The 17,500-nt window shown below is 38.5% G+C and overlaps 2 non-coding genes and 1 pseudogene across 2 annotated transcripts; all 3 read left to right on the top strand.

The window, feature by feature from the left end:
• LOC135267512 (large subunit ribosomal RNA) overlaps positions 1 to 5,315 on the top strand; it is a 10,343-nt pseudogene extending 5,028 nt beyond the window's left edge.
• Positions 5,316 to 10,672: 5,357 nt separating this feature from the next.
• LOC135267516 (small subunit ribosomal RNA) lies at positions 10,673 to 12,595 on the top strand. Its single transcript, XR_010335934.1, has one exon. It is a non-coding gene; the product is annotated as a small subunit ribosomal RNA (ribosomal RNA).
• Positions 12,596 to 14,653: 2,058 nt separating this feature from the next.
• LOC135267506 (5.8S ribosomal RNA) lies at positions 14,654 to 14,810 on the top strand. Its single transcript, XR_010335925.1, has one exon. It is a non-coding gene; the product is annotated as a 5.8S ribosomal RNA (ribosomal RNA).
• The last annotated feature ends 2,690 nt before the right edge of the window (positions 14,811 to 17,500 follow it).

Here is a 17,500-nt window from a genome sequence, read left to right as displayed (position 1 = left end):
TATTTTAGTGCGTAGATAAGGCTCTTATATAATTTTTTTAGATTTCGCCCCTTGGGGGTGAGTTATTAAACAAAAATCTACAAATAAAGCCTAATCGACACGGTTTTTTGTATATAGGTAGCCCCGAAAATATTAGTAAAAAATATTATAACAAAAACCACCCCTTTGTATTAGGGGGTGAGTAAAGGGTAAAAATGTAAAAATTAAAAAAATTATAAAATTAACCAAATTTAAATATGTTGTGTATTTTAGTGCGTAGATAAGGCTCTTATATAATTTTTTTAGATTTCACCCTTTGGGGGTGAGTTATTAAACAAAAATCTACAAATAAAGCCTAATCGATACGGTTTTTGGCATATACGTAGCCCCTAAAATATTAAAAAAAAATATTGTAACAAAAACCACCCCTTTGTATTAGAGGGTGAGTAAAGGGTAAAATTGTAATAAATAAAAAAATAATAAAATTAACCAAATTTAAATATGTTGTGTATTTTAGTGCGTAGATAAGGCTCTTATATAATTTTTTTAGATTTCGCCCCTTGGGGGTGAGTTATTAAACAAAAATCTACAAATAAAGCCTAATCGACACGGTTTTTTGTATATAGGTAGCCCCGAAAATATTAGTAAAAAATATTATAACAAAAACCACCCCTTTGTATTAGGGGGTGAGTAAAGGGTAAAAATGTAAAAATTAAAAAAATTATAAAATTAACCAAATTTAAATATGTTGTGTATTTTAGTGCGTAGATAAGGCTCTTATATAATTTTTTTAGATTTCACCCTTTGGGGGTAAGTTTTTAAACCAAAATCTACAAATAAAGCCTAATCGATACGGTTTTTTGCATATACGTAGCCCCTAAAATATTAATAAAAAATATTGTAACAAAAACCACCCCTTTGTATTAGAGGGTGAGTAAAGGGTAAAATTGTAATAAATAAAAAAATAATAAAATTAACCAAATTTAAATATGTTGTGTATTTTAATGCGTAGATAAGGCTCTTATATAATTTTTTTAGATTTCGCCCCTTGGGGGTGAGTTATTAAACAAAAATCTACAAATAAAGCCTAATCGACACGGTTTTTTGCATATAGGTAGCCCTGAAAATATTAGTAAAAAATATTATAACAAAAACCACCCCTTTGTATTAGGGGGTGAGTAAAGGGTAAAAATGTAAAAATTAAAAAAATTATAAAATTAACCAAATTTAAATATGTTGTGTATTTTAGTGCGTAGATAAGGCTCTTATATAATTTTTTTAGATTTCACCCTTTGGGGGTGAGTTATTAAACAAAAATCTACAAATAAAGCCTAATCGATACGGTTTTTTGCATATAGGTAGCCCCTAAAATATTCATAAAAAATATTTTAGCAAAAACCACCCCTTTGTATTTGGGGGTGAGTTAAGGGTAAAAATGTAACAATTAAAAAAAAACAAAATTAACCAAATTTAAATATGTTGTGTATTTTAGAGCGTAGATAGGGCTCTTATATAATTTTTTTAGATTTCACCCTTTGGGGGTGAGTTATTAAACAAAAATCTACAAATAAAGCCTAATCGATACGGTTTTTTGCATATAGGTAGCCCATAATATATTAATAAAAAATATTTTAGCAAAAACCACCCTTTTGTATTTGGGGGTGAGTTAAGGGTAAAAATGTAAAAATTAACAAAAAAAACAAATTAATCAAATTTAAATATGTTGTGTATTTTAGTGCGTAGATAAGGCTCTTCCATTAGTTTTTTAGATTTCACCCTTTGGGGGTGAGTTATTAAACAAAAATCTACAAATAAAGCCTAATCGATACGGTTTTTTGCATACAGGTAGCCCCTAAAATATTAATAAAAATATTTAGCAAAAACCACCCCTTTGTGTTTGGGGGTGAGTTAAGGGTAAAAATGTAAAAATTAAAAAAAAACCAAAATTAACCAAATTTAAATATGTTGTGTATTTTAGTGCGTAGATAAGGCTCTTATATAATGTTTTTAGATTTCACCCTTTGGGGGTGAGTTATTAAACAAAAAGCTACAAATAAAGCCTAATCGATACGGTTTCTTGCATATAGGTAGCCTATAAAATATTAATAAAAAATAATTTTAGTAAAAACCACCCCTTTGTATTTGGGGGTGACTTAAGGGTAAAAATGTAAAAATTAAAAAAAAAACAAAATTAACCAAATTTAAATGTTGTGTATTTTAGAGCGTAGATAAGGCTCTTATATAATTTTTTTAGATTTCACCCTTTGGGGGTGAGTTATTAAACAAAAATCTATAAATAAAGCCTAATCGATACGGTTTTTTGCATATAGGTAGCCCATAATATATTAATAAAAAATATTTTAGCAAAAACCACCCCTTTGTATTTGGGGGTGAGTTAAGAATAAAAATGTAAAAATTAACAAAAAAACAAAATTAATCAAATTTAAATATGTTGTGTATTTTAGTGCGTAGATAAGGCTCTTATATTCGTTTTTTAGATTTCACCCTTTGGGGGTAAGTTTTTAAACAAAAAACTACAAATAAAGCCTAATCGATACGGTTTTTTGCATATAGGTAGCCCCTAAAATATTAATAAAAATTTTTTTAGCAAAAACCACCCCTTTGTATTTGGGGGTGAGTTAAGGGTAAAAATGTAAAAATTAAAAAAAAATAACCAAATTTAAATATGTTGTGTATTTTAGTGCGTAGATAAGGCTCTTCCATTAGTTTTTTACATTTCACCCTTTGGGGGTGGGTTATTAAACAAAAATCTACAAATAAAGCCTAATCGATACGGTTTTTTCCAAACAGGTAGCCCCTAAAATATTAATAAAAATATTTTAGCAAAAACCACCCCTTTGTGTTTGGGGGTAAGTAAGGGTAAAAATGTAAAAATTAAAAAAAAAACAAAATTAACCAAATTTAAATATGTTGTGTATTTTAGTGCGTAGATAAGGCTCTTATATAATGTTTTTAGATTTTACCCTTTGGGGGTGAGTTATTAAACAAAAAGCTACAAATAAAGCCTAATCGATACGGTTTCTTGCATATAGGTAGCCTCTAAAATATTAATAAAAAATATTTTAGTAAAAACCACCCTTTTGTATTTGGGGGTGACTTAAGGGTAAAAATGTAAAAATTAAAAAAAAACAAAATTAACCAAATTTAAATATGTTGTGTATTTTAGAGCGTAGATATGGCTCTTATATAATTTTTTTAGATTTCACCCTTTGGGGGTGAGTTATTAAACAAAAATCTACAAACAAAGCCTAATCGATACGGTTTTTGGCATATACGTATCCCCTAAAATATTAATAAAAAATATTTTAGCAAAAACTACCCCTTTGTATTTGGGGGTGAGTTAAGGGTAAAAATGTAAAAATTAAAAAAAAATAACCAAATTTAAATATGTTGTGTATTTTAGTGCGTAGATAAGGCCCTTATATTAGTTTTTTAGATTTCACCTTTTGGGGGTGAGTTATTAAACAAAATACTACAAATAAAGCCTAATCGATACGGTTTTTGGCATATAGGTAGCCCCTAAAATATTATTAAAAAATGTTTTAGCAAAAGCCACCCCTTTATATTTGGGGGTGAGTTAGGGGTAAAAATGTAAAAAATAAAAATAAAGAAAAATTTATCACATTTGGATATAAATAAACAAAAATTTATCACATTGTGTATATCAATGCGTACAAAAGGCCCCTATATTACTTTTTTGGATTTCACTCTTTGGGGGTGACTATTTAACTTTTATAAAAAAAGGTTTTTACATTTCCATAAGTGTCTTCGAATCGATTGACAAGCGGTTTACAATAAAAAAATATATTATAATAATTATAAAAAACAAACACCACTTACTTAAAAAAGCCACCCCTAAAATTGACAAAAAAAAAACAAATACAGTCAGATTAATATAGGTTGTAGCGTGCAAGTACCCTTTGAAATAGAAATAAAGATAATTTAAACAGCGAAGGAACTGGCTTACCTCGGCCTATGATTAGAAAACAGTTTCCTGTATAACTTGCATTCGCCATAACTATAAATAAATCACAAGGACAAACGTCTGACAAAGAAGGCAAATACCTGGATGGGCCATGTTTTGTGCATGGCCAATTGTATGTAGCTATGAGTCGAGTGGGGTTAGGAGAAAATTTAAAAATATATATAACAAACGGACCTCAACAAGGGAAATATAACTATCGCAATGGAAGGACGTTTACCAGAAATGTCGTATTTCGGAATGTTGTAGCAAATAATACACGGCCACACACTATGCAACATAACGCAGATGAACCACTGCAACCTATTATTCTACAAATCTACGACGAATGGAATGATGATTTCGACTGGAATACACTTCCAGAATTTGAAGACAAACTTCTCGGCAATCCTCTTCCAATAATAAGAAGTATTCAACCGTTCTATACCGATTCATAATTAAGGCGGCAAGTATCCACCATGGAGAAGCCTGGTACGTCTGGAGTTAATATTAAACAAACGACAACACACTTACAAATCTCAAGTGACGATGACGAAGATTCTTTATAAAACCTTTTATATTTACTAAATTGAGAAACATATGTTAAAACAATTTAATAAATGTTATGTTTTTAATTGTGACAAGTGTTTTTAATATAATCCATATCATACATAACAACTTACACCGTGTTAAGCCTGAAATAATCAATTTAGCTCAAATTCTATTACGTTAGGTCCAAAAGATCAGTTTGGTTTTAAAAACTATACAACCAGAAATTCGACAAATATTGGCGGCGGTACTTTCAGGGCGCGTATTTTTCACCCGCTAATAGGGAACGTGAGCTGGGTTTAGACCGTCGTGAGACAGGTTAGTTTTACCCTACTGATGACTCGTCGTTGCGATAGTAATCCTGCTCAGTACGAGAGGAACCGCAGGTTCGGACATTTGGTTCACGCACTCGCTCGAGCGGGCGGTGGTGCGAAGCTACCATCCGTGGGATTATGCCTGAACGCCTCTAAGGCCGTATCCTTTCTAGTCAAAGGTGGCAACGATACCTTTAGGAGTTTCGAGAGTCGACAGGCTCAAAACAATGTGACTTTACTAGGCGTTTAACGCTTGCGTACGAACGTCGCACGAGCCCTATTTGCCGTGTGAAGCCACCGATCGGCGGCGGGATCGATCCTTGCCACGTCCGACCAGGCTTCTAGACGGTCAATTATGGGTACATTGTTGTTCGACGTCGAAACTCGGAATTGTCTGTAGACGACTTACGTACCTGGCAGGGTGTTGTACTCGGTAGAGCAGTTTCCACGCTGCGATCTGTTGAGACTCAGCCCTCAGCTTGGGGATTCGTCTTGTCGGCGAGACGAGACCCCGTCAACGTTTAGAAAGCTGAGTGGATAAAAAATATACCCAGCCAGGTACACATTGTTTATATAAAAATTTCTAGTATGCAATGCAATGCAACTTGGGCTAATAACCAACATGAACTTACTATATTTTATTATTACATACGTACCTGGCAAGGTGTTGTATTCGGTAGAGCTGTTTCTACGCTGCGATCTGTTAAGACAGACTCAGCTTGGAGATTCGTCTTGTCGGTGAGACGAGACTCCGTCAACGTTTAGAAAGCTGAGAGGATAAAACAATACACAGCCAGGTACACATTGTTTATATAAAAATTTCTAGTATGCAATGCAACTTGGGCTAATAACCAACATGAACTTACTCTATTTTATTATTACATACGTACCTGGCAAGGTGTTGTATTCGGTAGAGCTGTTTCTACGCTGCGATCTGTTAAGACAGACTCAGCTTGGAGATTCGTCTTGTCGGTGAGACGAGACTCCGTCAACGTTTAGAAAGCTGAGAGAATAAAACAATACACAGCCAGGTACACATTGTTTAATAAATATTACTAGTATGCAATGCAACTTGGGCTAACCAACATGAACTTACTCTATTTTATCATTACAAATAAATTTACCTCTCTAAAAACTCTCACTCTTCTCACCACAATTTAATACACTTTAGTAGTGTACAGCCTTATTTCTCTCAAGTAACAAAAAGACGATGGTGTGGTTGGTGATAGTGATAGAAACCAACTAGTCTTAAAGAGTATGAGTAATAGAGTCAGAGATGAATAATACAAGAGAGAGGAAAGAAAGAGAAAGAGAAAGAGAAAGAGAAAGAGAAAGAGACAGAGAGAAAGAAAGAAATTAAAAGGAAAAGAAGATAGATGAGAGAGAGAGGAGGAAGAGTAGAAGAAAGCCAGCAAATTTATTCGAACGACATACTTCGTTCTACGGACTTAGCACATAGCTCTCGCCTAGCACATAGCTCTCGCCTAGCACATAGCTCTCGCCTAGCACATAGCTCTCGCCTAGCACATAGCTCTCGCCTAGCACATAGCTCTCGCCTAGCACATAGCTCTCGCCTAGCACATAGCGCTCGCCTTGCACCATTCACTGCTTAATAACTACTGCATATAATAAAGTCACGATTGCTCATGTGGTAAAATAGTAATGACACAATCATTTTGTTTAAAGGTATGCAACCAACATTACACAAAACGCGCGCTAAAGTTGCCTAAAACCACGAAGTACTACGTATACTTTAATTGTAACGCAACTGGTTTCACAGTAAACGTGTATGAAAATTGCCTATATTCAAGAAGTACTACATTTGTTTAAATATTGTATTACTGTTACGAAGTACGACGTTTAAATATTATGAATTATTTTTAGTTGTATATAAAATCATAGCTATTTTTGTAAATTAATAATGCAACCCGCAATACACCAAATGTGTATTAATATTGCCTAACTTGTACGAAGTACAACGTTCATTTAAGTGCATTAAATATGGTGCTCTGTGTGATGAAATACGACGTTCATGTGACCATAAAGTAACAAACGAAGTACGGCGCTCACAAATGCAGCACTCAAAATTATTGTTTCATTGCACGACGTTTGCTTTGTTTCTGACTGCGACGAAATGCAGCGTTCATTTGACTTTGTACATAGTACAGACGAAGTACGACGTTTGCGAAGTACGGCACTCAAAATCGTGATTTTCATGTACGACGTTTATTTGCACGTCCTGCCGACTGCGACGGAGTACAGCGTTCAATTGACTTTGTACATAGTACAGACGAAGTACGACGTTTGCGAAGTACGGCACTCAAAATCGTGATTTTCTTGTACGACGTTTATTTGCACGTGCTGTCGACTGCGACGAAGTTAAGCGTTCATTTGACTTTGTACATAGTACAGACGAAGTACGACGTTTTCGAAGTACGGCACTCAAAATCGTGATTTTCTTGTACGACGTTTATTTGCACGTGCTGCCGACTGCGACGGAGTACAGCGTTCAATTGACTTTGTGCATAGTACAGACGAAGTACGACGTTTGCGAAGTACGGCACTCAAAATCATGATTTTCTTGTAAGACGTTTATTTGCAGTTGCTTCCGACTGCGACGAAGTACAGCGTTCAATTGACTTTGTACATAGTACAGACGAAGTACGACGTTTGCGAAGTACGGCACTCAAAATCATGATTTTCTTGTAAGACGTTTATTTGCAGTTGCTTTCGACTGCGACGAAGTACAGCGTTCAATTGACTTTGTACATAGTACAGACGAAGTACGACGTTTGCGAAGTACGGCACTCAAAATCATGATTTTCTTGTAAGACGTTTATTTGCAGTTGCTTCCGACTGCGACGAAGTACAGCGTTCAATTGACTTTGTACATAGTACAGACGAAGTACGACGTTTGCGAAGTACGGCACTCAAAATCATGATTTTCTTGTACGACGTTTATTTGCACTTGCTGTCGACTGCGACGAAGTTTAGCGTTCATTTGACTTTGTACATAGTACAAACGAAGTACGACGTTTGCGAAGTACGACACTCAAAATCATGATTTTCTTGTACGACGTTTATTTGCACTTGCTGTCGACTGCGACGAAGTTTAGCGTTCATTTGACTTTGTACATAGTACAGACGAAGTACGACGTTAGCGAAGTACGGCACTCAAAATCGTGATTTTCTTGTACGACGTTTATTTGCACGCGCTGTCGACTGCGACGAGGTTTAGCGTTCACTTGACTTTGTACATAGTATAGACGAAGTACGACGTTTGCGAAGTACGGCACTCAAAATCGTGATTTTCTTGTACGACGTTTATTCGCACGTGCTGCCGACTGCGACGAAATGCAGCGTTCATAGTACAAACGAAGTACGACGTTCACAAAGTGATGAAGTAAAACGTAAACAATAAATAATAATAATGCAACCCACAATACACTAATTGTGTATTAAAATTGCATAACCTACACGAAGTACGACGTTCAAGAATACTAAAGAATTTTATTTGTGTTGTATATAATGAAAAAACAGCAAATTTTTTTGCAAATTACGTATCTGTAAATAAATGTAAACATTTAGCAACTAATCAAAATTGTTTTTTTTGCCTAGATATTAAAGTAAAACATAAAAATACATTAAATTTATAAAATGCAACCCGCAGCACACTAGATGTGCATTAATATTGCATAACCTTCACGAAGTACGACGTCCAAAAATATTAATTTTTTTTTATATTGAGGTTAAAAGTGAGAAAACATAAATTAATAATAATGCAACCTGCAATACACTTAATATGTACTGATCTTGCATAACCTTTACGAAGTACTACGTTCAAGTATAAATTAATATTATTGTGACTCGCAATACACTAAATTTGTATCAATATTGCATAACCTACACGAAGTACGACGTTCAAGAATATTAAAGAATTTTATTTGTGTTGTATATAATAAAAAAACAGCAAATTTTTTTGCAAGTTACGTATCTGTAAATAAATGTAAACATTCAGCAACTAATCAAAAATGTTTTTTTGCCTAGACATTAAAGTAAATCATAAGAATACATTAAATTTATAAAATGCAACCCGCAGCACAACAGATGTGCATCAATATTGCATAACTGTTACGAAGTACGACGTCCAAAAATATTAAATTTTTTTTTATATGAAGGTAAAAAGTGAGAAAACATAAATTAATAATAATGCAACCTGCAATACACTTAATGTGTACTGATGTTGCATAACCTTCACGAAGTACTACGTTCAAATATAAATTAATATTATTGCGACCCGCAATACACTAAATTTGTATCAATATTGCATAACTTACACGAAGTACGACGTTTAAAAATATTAAATGTTTTATTTGTAGTTTGCATATAATAAAAAAAAAACAAATTTTGATGTAAATTACGTATCTATAAATAAACGTACACATTTAACAATTAAATAAACATAGTATTTTGGCCTAGATATTAAATTAAAACATAAAAATGCATAATATTTATTAAAATGCAACTTGCAATACACCAAATGTGTATTAATATTGCATAACCTTTACGAAGTACGACGTTCACGAAGTACGTCGTTTACGAAGTGCGACGTTTACGAAGTACGTCGTTTACGAAGTGCGACGTTCACGAGGTACGTCGTTTACGAAGTGCGACGTTCACGAAGTACGTCGTTTACGAAGTGCGACGTTCGCGAAGTACGACGTCTACACATTAGGGCACTCAAAATTATTGTTACGTTGTACGACATTCAGACGTTCCAACTGCGACTAACTACAGCATTCATTTGACTTTGCACATACGACGAACGAAGTACGACGTTTACGAAGTACGGCGCTTAAAATAATTTTGTTTTTATTAATTAATTATTTTTTTTAAAACAAACGTTTTTATAATTAAATTTTATAATGGTTTAAATATAAAATATGACTTTTTAATATTATCAATATTTAAAATATTTTCTCCCTTTTGTGTGTATGCCTTATAGTTATAGAGCTGTGCGCTTCGGTAGACGTCGCCTGTGGAGCTATGTCAGTGGAGCGGTGCGCACATCCAATACCGAGCGGCTGCCTCGATCGGTGTCGCGCTGGTATACATATGGTAGTGGTGTGTGTCGATGCGTTGAGTGAGGCGATATGAACGGTGTAACGGTTTAGTCGAAGTTTATCATAAATGACGACGACAAAACGACCGATTATGTATACGTTCTGCATTTGCTTCCAATTTATCGACGTTTATTGCACATTTCCGCTATCGAATTCGAATAGGGCTTTGCTTGCGAGATTGCTTTATTTTGTGATTTTGTGGCTCGCCCAGTTCCCCACAGCGAGATTGCGGATGCGGCAAAACGTATTCTCTTACGTTGGCGGTCCTTATGCAATCAAACTTTGTTGAACTAACAAATGTTTGTGATTTAAACAAACAAAAATAATAAATGCGTCAACTCTCTAATATCCGAGCGAGAATATTTATATAATATTCGTAACGTTTATGGATTCGAAAGAATTTCATAAATTCACGTCGCATTCAATCTTGCGAAGAGTGAAGAGAATGTTTGAACTTTTAAATCGGCAAAGGTAAAAAATAATATTATAAATATTATTATTATGCCTTTATTGACCGATATATGTGTTGTGGTGTTTAACGACTACGACGACGATGATGACGATACATTTATCTCTATATCGTACGAAGAAAAGAAGAAACAGCGTGGCGTTACTTTCTTATATGTTAGATTGTTTCGCACAAACGCGCATATTCTTCATCTTTATAAACGATGATGATGAGTATTTTATTCTCTCGTCTGTCTCAAAAAACACAAAAACACAGTTCCCTGGTTGATCCTGCCAGTAGTCATATGCTTGTCTCAAAGATTAAGCCATGCATGTCTCAGTACAAGCCAAATTAAGGTGAAACCGCGAAAGGCTCATTAAATCAGTTATGGTTCCTTAGATCGTACCCACATTTACTTGGATAACTGTGGTAATTCTAGAGCTAATACATGCAAACAGAGCTCCGACCGGAGACGGAAGGAGCGCTTTTATTAGATCAAAACCAATCGGTGGCGGTTTCGCCGTCATCGTACAACTTGGTGAATCTGAATAACTTTACGCTGATCGCACGGTCTCGCACCGGCGACGCATCTTTCAAATGTCTGCCTTATCAACTGTCGATGGTAGGTTCTGCGCCTACCATGGTTGTAACGGGTAACGGGGAATCAGGGTTCGATTCCGGAGAGGGAGCCTGAGAAACGGCTACCACATCCAAGGAAGGCAGCAGGCGCGCAAATTACCCACTCCCGGCACGGGGAGGTAGTGACGAAAAATAACGATACGGGACTCATCCGAGGCCCCGTAATCGGAATGAGTACACTCTAAACCCTTTAACGAGGATCAATTGGAGGGCAAGTCTGGTGCCAGCAGCCGCGGTAATTCCAGCTCCAATAGCGTATATTAAAGTTGTTGCGGTTAAAAAGCTCGTAGTCGAATTTGTGTCCCGCGCCGCCGGTTCATCGTTCGCGGTGTTAACTGGCGTTTCGCGGGACGTCCTGCCGGTGGGCTTAGCTCGAGAGGGCGGCCCAACTCAATCCCGCCGCGGTGCTCTTCATTGAGTGTCGAGGTGGGCCGGCACGTTTACTTTGAACAAATTAGAGTGCTTAAAGCAGGCTAAAACTTCGCCTGAATACTGTGTGCATGGAATAATGGAATAGGACCTCGGTTCTATTTTGTTGGTTTTCGGAACCCCGAGGTAATGATTAATAGGAACGGATGGGGGCATTCGTATTGCGACGTTAGAGGTGAAATTCTTGGATCGTCGCAAGACGGACAGAAGCGAAAGCATTTGCCAAAAACGCTTTCATTGATCAAGAACGAAAGTTAGAGGTTCGAAGGCGATCAGATACCGCCCTAGTTCTAACCATAAACGATGCCAGCTAGCGATCCGCCGACGTTCCTCCGATGACTCGGCGGGCAGCTTCCGGGAAACCAAAGCTTTTGGGTTCCGGGGGAAGTATGGTTGCAAAGCTGAAACTTAAAGGAATTGACGGAAGGGCACCACCAGGAGTGGAGCCTGCGGCTTAATTTGACTCAACACGGGAAACCTCACCAGGCCCGGACACCGGAAGGATTGACAGATTGAGAGCTCTTTCTTGATTCGGTGGGTGGTGGTGCATGGCCGTTCTTAGTTGGTGGAGCGATTTGTCTGGTTAATTCCGATAACGAACGAGACTCTAGCCTGCTAAATAGGCGTATTTCGACATCCCAAATGCCGGCTGGAGCCGGGTTCGCCCGGTCTCTATGTGCGGTTTTTACTGTCGGCGTACAAACAATTCTTCTTAGAGGGACAGGCGGCTTCTAGCCGCACGAGATTGAGCAATAACAGGTCTGTGATGCCCTTAGATGTTCTGGGCCGCACGCGCGCTACACTGAAGGAATCAGCGTGTCCTCCCTGACCGAGCGGTCCGGGTAACCCGCTGAACCTCCTTCGTGCTAGGGATTGGGGCTTGCAATTGTTCCCCATGAACGAGGAATTCCCAGTAAGCGCGAGTCATAAGCTCGCGTTGATTACGTCCCTGCCCTTTGTACACACCGCCCGTCGCTACTACCGATTGAATGATTTAGTGAGGTCTTCGGACCGGTGCGCGGTGGCGTTTCGACGTTGCCGATGTTGCTGGGAAGATGACCAAACTTGATCATTTAGAGGAAGTAAAAGTCGTAACAAGGTTTCCGTAGGTGAACCTGCGGAAGGATCATTAACGTGTAAATGTTGTTGTTTAGTTGTCACACATACACACACATTTTGTCTGTGCTGATCAACAAAAAACACACATACATACACTATTCGTATGATGATCAATTCTCATACAAAATTCTTTATTATGCGTCGAACGGAAAAGCAACAACGGGTCGTCTTGCATTAAGCGGATCTGTTGTTACGTTTTTCGATTTATTTTATAAATCGATTGTAAACGTGCCGTAAACGACGTTTTCAAAGAATTTTTTCGAACATTAACACGAATCAATATTGTCGAAAGATGGTTATGTGCTAACGTTTTATTATTGCTTTCGCAGTGCCGGTCTTAGCGTATTTCCATCATCGTATTCGCTTCGAAAAAAAGTACTAATACACAGTGGTGGTGTATAATTAATGTGCAAGAGATGTTGTTGTTGTTGTTGTAGTATTTGTATATGGTTGGAGTTATTTATAATAACAAACAAGAATGAATGAATGAATAATAATGGTGTCTGCCAATACGATCGTACTTTATGTACACGACTAAAACTTTATACATACAAACCATAATAATAAATAAACTCGAAACAACCAACAACAAAATTAATACGCTACTGTACATACAAATACACATTTATACATACCATCATTTTACTTAACCGATGGTGAGTGATGTTTGAAAAATAAACGCTTAGGCTTACGGTTTTGTAAGCCAGTCTTTGCGTATTTTCTTCATCGTATTCGCTTCGGAAAAAAGAAAATAAAGATGGTGTATAATTAATGTGTAAAAGAGATGTTGTAGTTGTAATTTAATTTGTAAATGGTTGGAGTTTATTAATAAATAAAAGGGGCTGTCTATTCGTCTGTACTTTATGTACAAGACTAAAACTTTATACATACAAACCATAATAATAAATAAACTCGAAACAACCAACAACAAAATTAATACGCTACTGTACATACAAATACACATTTATACATACCATCATTTTACTTAACCGATGGTGAGTGATGTTTGAAAAATAAACGCTTAGGCTTACGGTTTTGTAAGCCAGTCTTTGCGTATTTTCTTCATCGTATTCGCTTCGGAAAAAAGAAAATAAAGATGGTGTATAATTAATGTGTAAAAGAGATGTTGTAGTTGTAATTTAATTTGTAAATGGTTGGAGTTTATTAATAAATAAAAGGGGCTGTCTATTCGTCTGTACTTTATGTACAAGACTACAAAAACGTTTTATAACAATAAAAAGCTCGAAACAACCAATAACAAAATATACTACTACTATACTACTATACATACAAACGCACATTTATAAATACATAAAATCAATTTACTTTATCGATAGTGAGTGATGTTTGGAAAAAAACGCTTAGGCTTACGGTTTTCGGGTACCTGGGTTCCGCATGCGTCGAAGTAATAATTTACTTTAACGACGCGACGAACCGTAGGAATCTAAATAAAAAAGTTTATTAACTTTTTTAGATTCTGTGGGTTTTAAATGATATACGCCCGACTGACGAAGGAACGTTTTGCACTGCCTGTGCTTTTCTTTTGATTCGTTTTTATGTCGACGGACGTTCTTAGAATGCCCACCAAACGACGTATCACACAAAACACCCTACAATTGTATTGTTTGGTAAATATTGTTGTGATTAAGTTTGTAGCTGTGGCGTTTGTTTGAAGAAAACGTCTGGTTTTTCGACATATTTTCTATTTAATAAATATACATAATGCTTATCGCAAAAGGAGCAGAGTTTTATAGACAAAGTTGATAGAGAAAAAAAACCTAATAGATATATATACGTATTTATAAAACGTTAATATCATCGGGTTATTCTTTATGTAAACTTAAACTATAACTGCATACTCTTTTCGATAAGTAGAAACAAATGCCACTTTAATTAAATAAAATATTATAAAATATAACGCCGAACGTTTCTTTCGATTGGTCCGTTTCTCACATATACATCACAATTGTAATAACCTTAAGTAGTTATTTTTGTTGTTGTGTGATGATGAAACGATTTCGATGTGGAACGGTGCGTTATGTAATAATATTTTAAATTTGTTTGAAAAGATTACCCTGAACGGTGGATCACTTGGCTCGTGGGTCGATGAAGAACGCAGCTAATTGCGCGTCAACTTGTGAACTGCAGGACACATGAACATCGACATTTCGAACGCACATTGCGGTCCTCGGATATACTGTTCCCGGACCACTCCTGGCTGAGGGTCGTGTCAATTTCAAAGACTGCTCGGTTTTTGTCTTAAACACAGCGCACAATGTTGTGTAGACAATTACGTCGGAGCGTGTTGGGTGCAAATATGACGCGTTACTATAATTGTTAATTGATTGTCGGTTGTCATAATAAAATATTATGCAACGTAGACAACAATAAAAACAATATAAATAATAACGCGGCATCCTAAAACGCAATAGCGGCTGACATTCTTATTAGTTTGTTGGTACAAGTTGGTTTAGACGTAGCACGTCCGATATTAAAAAGCAGCCACAACGCTTAAATTTCGAACGAAGCGATCGTCGTGTCCGAGACGTTAAAGTTGTTTATATGCATATTTTATGCACTATAATTAACAACAACAACATTCTCGCAACGACGTCAGATCGATGTTTGAAATTGTTTGGAGGCAGCCATATAAACGGAATACGTGTAATTATCGTCTGACAAAATAAAGGCAAATTTATATTTGCGACCTCAGAGCAGGTGAGACTACCCGCTGAATTTAAGCATATTATTAAGCGGAGGAAAAGAAACTAACTAGGATTTCCTTAGTAGCGGCGAGCGAACAGGAAAAAGCCCAGCACTGAATCCCGCGGCCGAAACCGGACGCCGGGAAATGTGGTGTTAGGGAGGATCCGTCATCCCGAGATTGTGCGACGCGTCCAAGTCCATCTTGAACGGGGCCACAGCCCATAGAGGGTGCCAGGCCCGTAGTGACCGTTGCCGATAACGGGAGGATCTCTCCTCAGAGTCGGGTTGCTTGAGAGTGCAGCCCTAAGTGGGTGGTAAACTCCATCTAAGGCTAAATATGACCACGAGACCGATAGCGAACAAGTACCGTGAGGGAAAGTTGAAAAGAACTTTGAAGAGAGAGTTCAATAGTACGTGAAACCGTTCAGGGGTAAACCTGAGAAACCCGAAAGGTCGAAAGGGGAGATTCAGCGTGACTCGATAGCGGCGCTAAATGATCATGCGACGAACGGCGTACGCGTCGTTCGCGCCTTTTGTTTATGCGAACCGAAGTCGAACGCGTGCACTTCTCCCCCAGTAGGACGTCGCGATCCTTTGGGTGTCGATCTAAGGCCCGCGGTGGAGCCCGTTCGAACGGTTCGCCGTTTCGGACGAACCCGCGGTGTTTCCCGGTCGACTCGCTCGAAGGTATGCATATGGCGCCGGGCCGCTACACAGTTAGCGTCCGACCATTGGCAAGCGCGTTCGTTTATGACGGTAATCGCACCTGGTGTCGGTTCTGTCTACGAATGGCTGTTCGCCAATGAGTTCTCGGACAGACTCGGTTGAAACGCCGATCTGCGACGCTATAGCTTTGGGTACTTTCAGGACCCGTCTTGAAACACGGACCAAGGAGTCTAGCATGTGCGCGAGTCATTGGGACATGACTAAACCTAAAGGCGCAATGAAAGTGAAAGTTCGTCTTGCACGGACTAAGGGAAGATGGGCGGCCGTTACGGCTGTCGCCCCGCACTCCCGGGGCGTCTCATTCTCATTGCGAGAAGAGGCGCACCAAGAGCGTACACGCTGGGACCCGAAAGATGGTGAACTATGCCTGGTCAGGACGAAGTCAGGGGAAACCCTGATGGAGGTCCGTAGCGATTCTGACGTGCAAATCGATCGTCGGAACTGGGTATAGGGGCGAAAGACTAATCGAACCATCTAGTAGCTGGTTCCCTCCGAAGTTTCCCTCAGGATAGCTGGCGCTCGTCGCTTACGAGTTTCATCCGGTAAAGCGAATGATTAGAGGCATTGGGGTCGAAACGGCCTCAACCTATTCTCAAACTTTAAATGGGTGAGATCTCCGGCTTGCTCGAACTTTATATGAAGCCGCGAGACTCGAATCAGAGTGCCAAGTGGGCCATTTTTGGTAAGCAGAACTGGCGCTGTGGGATGAACCAAACGCCGAGTTAAAGCGCCTAAATCGACGCTTATGGGATACCATGAAAGGCGTTGGTAACTTAAGACATCAGGACGGTGGCCATGGAAGTCGGAATCCGCCAAGGAGTGTGTAACAACTCACCTGCCGAAGTTACTAGCCCTGAAAATGGATGGCGCTGAAGCGTCGTGCTTATACTCGGCCGTCAGCGGCATGTGCGGTCGGTTATTTAATTAACCGGCCATGAAGCCCTGACGAGTAGGAGGGTCGCGGCGGTGAGCGCAGAAGGACTGGCCGTGAGGCCGTCTGGAGCCGCCGTCGGTGCAGATCTTGGTGGTAGTAGCAAATACTCCAGCGAGGCCCTGGAGGACTGACGTGGAGAAGGGTTTCGTGTGAACAGCCGTTGCACACGAGTCAGTCGATCCTAAGCCCTAGGCGAAAGCCGATGTTGATGTGGTGTAGATATGTCGTTGGTTCGTTTTTAATTCGAACGTAAACGTACGAAGCGAGCACACACCCATTGGGCGAAAGGGAATCCGGTTCCTATTCCGGAACCCGGCAGCGGAACCGTTAATAATTCGGGCCCTCGCAAGAGAGTTCGTCGGGGCAACCCAAAAGGACCCGGAGACGCCGTCGGGAGATCCGGGAAGAGTTTTCTTTTTCTGCATGAGCGTTCGAGTTCCATGGAATCCTCTAGCAGGGAGATATGGTTTGGAACGCGAAGAGCACCGCAGTTGCGGCGGTGTCCGGATCTTCCCCTCGGACCTTGAAAATCCGGAGAGGGCCACGTCGAGG

Source organism: Tribolium castaneum, unplaced genomic scaffold, assembly GCF_031307605.1.
Source record: "Tribolium castaneum strain GA2 unplaced genomic scaffold, icTriCast1.1 ptg000046l, whole genome shotgun sequence".
Taxonomy (NCBI): domain Eukaryota; kingdom Metazoa; phylum Arthropoda; class Insecta; order Coleoptera; family Tenebrionidae; genus Tribolium; species Tribolium castaneum.
This window is presented reverse-complemented; position numbering and strand designations above follow the sequence as displayed.